The 2,730-nt window shown below is 60.0% G+C and overlaps 1 protein-coding gene across 5 annotated transcripts in view; it reads left to right on the top strand.

Annotated features, from left to right (window-relative positions):
• Positions 1-2,428: 2,428 nt before the first annotated feature.
• Positions 2,429-2,730, top strand: part of CTTN (cortactin) — a 30,417-nt gene continuing 30,115 nt past the window's right edge. For 4 of the 5 annotated variants that reach the window (XM_059399073.1, XM_059399069.1, XM_059399062.1 and 1 more), the window contains exon 1: positions 2,439-2,513. The gene's annotated coding sequence lies outside the window, so the exon portion shown is untranslated. Of the gene's footprint in view, positions 2,514-2,730 lie in introns of all 5 variants that reach the window. The other variant, XM_059399054.1, reaches the window with a different exon arrangement.

The raw sequence follows: 2,730 nt of genomic DNA, 5'->3' as shown, positions 1-2,730 counted from the left end.
CGACCTCCGCAGTCTTTGCGTGGAAGGACCCATTCTTGTCCTCAGTGAGCGCAATCCTCCAGGGAAGACGCCGCAGACGGGAGTCCAGTCCCTTTGCGGGCACCTCACCCAGCGCCGTCGGGGCTGCAGTAATGATGGAAGGGGAGGAGCCCTTTCTCTCTGAGCCCCGCTGTTCCCCGCGCACGTCTGCTTCTCTCCCACCTCTGCACCTCTGCTTGACTCTCTCCCTGGTCCTCGGACCCCTTTCCCACCATTTTTTACGTCATTCTCCTGCTTACTTTCCAACCCCCGGCTGAAGACGCATCTTCCTCTCTTGAGCCTCAACTTGATGGTGCCTCCCATGTGCCAAGTCCAAATCCGTATTGCGACTCGGACCCCTCCTCTGGGTGCTTCTCTCTTCCCCCACCCCACCTCCCTCCATCTTCCTTGTCTGAGCATCTGCGAAGAGGCTGGGCCATCCTTTTGTAAGGAAGGATTTCATACTTCAGAATGACAAAAGTGATTATCGGAAAAGTTTCAGCAGAACTCAGGGGCCTCTGGTAATCGCTTGATGCCATGGGCTACAGTTTTTGCTCACACTCTCTCAGACCTCTGAAGAAATCAGACAGCAGTGCAAGTAATTCTTGTCCGTAGATATACAACTTAGCCGAATGTAGTGAAATACAGTTGACTCTTGCCCTGTGGATAGATTGGTTTTGCATATTCATTTCAGCGGTCCCCTGGCTTCTCCTTGAAAAGCTGGAACGCCTTATTGCTTCATTCATTATGAAGTTACATAACATCTTTGACATGTGTTCATTGTACAGGTATATGTGTAGGAAAGTCACTTTATGTTTTAAAATTATCCATTGACACCTGACATCTCCTTAGCCACCCCTAATCCATCCAAACCTGACAATTTAACGTTCTCAATGTCTCTTGTATCTACTCTCACTCTCTCCACTTACCTGCTACCACAGGTTTGCCTTAACTGGTTGTCCTAGGTTCTTACCTGACCGTCTTCCCATCGATTCCCCACAGAGAAGCTAGAGGGATCTCATTATAATCGAAACTTTATGATGTCTCTTCTCTGCTTAACTTCCTCTAAGGACTTCCCATTTATTTTAGAATAAAGACCAAGGTCCTTGCTGTGCCCCGCCAATCCCACTGCCGTGCTTCATCCCTGTACTTTTTCTACCCAACTTTTTTTGGTTCCTCTGCCTCAGGGCCTTCGTCCACGTTGTTTTCTGCGCCTGGAAAATTCTTCCCTCCTGACCTCCTTACTTCTACTGACCTTCACATCTTGGTGCAAATGTTAATTGCCTAAAAGAATCCTTCTCTGATCTCCTGGGTGAGTGAAGGTCCCAAATTCTCCCCAGTACAATTTTTTTTTTCTTTTTAAAATGTTTTATTTATGTATTTGACACAGAGAGAGACAGAGAGAAAGGGAACACAAGCAGGGGGAGTGGGAGAGGGAGAAGCAGACTCCCCCGAGCAGGGACTCCCTATGCGGGCCTCCATCCCAGGACCCTAGGATCATGATCCAAGCTGAAGGCAGGCACTTAACGACTGAGCCACCCAGGCGCCCCCCCCCTCCCGAGTACAATTTCACAACAGTTTGACTTTCTCATAGCATTTATCTTGTTTCCTAATTATGTGTCCGTGTGATGATGCCTGACTTTCCTTCTAGGCTGGAAGGGCCCCGAGGACAAGGTCCATGTTTATCCTGCTGACTCTCTGTGCTTGCTATGTATGTGGCCTTCTCCGGGTGGACAGATGGTGGACCGGTGGGTGAATGGAGAGCGGAAGGAGGGGCGAAGGCGACCGACGATGCTCCGGTGCGTGGCTGGATGGAAGCTGCGGGTCGTGGATGCTCCGGTGCGTGGGTGGGTGGGTGGAAGCTGCGGGTCGTGGATGCTCCGGTGCGTGGGTGGGCGGAAGCAGCGGGTCGTGGATGCTCCGGTGCGTGGGTGGCTGGGTGGAAGCCGCGGGTCGTGGATGAAGGCGGGCAGATGGGTGGGCGGGTGGAGGATGGAGGCGCGTGGCTGGGCGGGCGGGAGGAAGGACGGTGGGTGGACGGCTGGACGAGGATGCGTCCCCTCGCTCCCTGACCCCTGCAGCCCCCTCCTGGGAGTCCACCTGGCCTGGCGCATCTCCCCTTCTCACCGGGGCAGTGCCCGGGATCCCAGCGCACGCCCTGGGCGCTTCCGCCCCGGCGCAGGCCGAGCGCGCCCCGCACTCGCCCCGCAGGGAGTCGCCCGCACGCTCGGGCCCAGCTCGCGCGGCCGCCGGCGGAGGGCGCGGCCGGTGCCACGTGGGCGCGGGAGGCGGCTCCGGCCCTGCGCTCCTCCGCGCCGGCTCCCCGCGCGCCCGCCGCCCCCCCCCCAACCTCTCCGGAGGGCGCGGGGCGGGGCCTCGCCGGGACCCGGATGCGCCCCGCCCCCGCCGCGGCACCGGAAGTGGAGCCGGGCGCTCGGGAGCCGCGGGCGCGGCGGGGCCAGGGCCGGGCGGGGAGCGACGGACGCCGGGCCGCGGTGAGCGAGCGCGGCGTCCGCGGCCGGGCTGCAGGGCGGGGGCCCGGCTCCTCCGCCGGCTGCCCTGGGCGCCGCCGGCTCCGGGACGGGAAGGAAGCGGCGGTCGCTGCGGTCTCGCCGCGCTTCCGCTCGCGGTTTCGGGCGCGGGCGGGTCGCTGGGCCGGGGCGGGGGGCGCGGGCGGGTCGCTGGGCCGGGGCGGGGGGCGCGGGCGGGTCG

The sequence above is a fragment of the Mustela nigripes genome, chromosome 1 (genome assembly GCF_022355385.1).
Source record: "Mustela nigripes isolate SB6536 chromosome 1, MUSNIG.SB6536, whole genome shotgun sequence".
Taxonomy (NCBI): Eukaryota; Metazoa; Chordata; class Mammalia; order Carnivora; family Mustelidae; genus Mustela; species Mustela nigripes.
The sequence above is the reverse complement of the archived record's forward strand: the minus strand, read 5'-3'. Positions and strand labels throughout refer to the sequence as shown.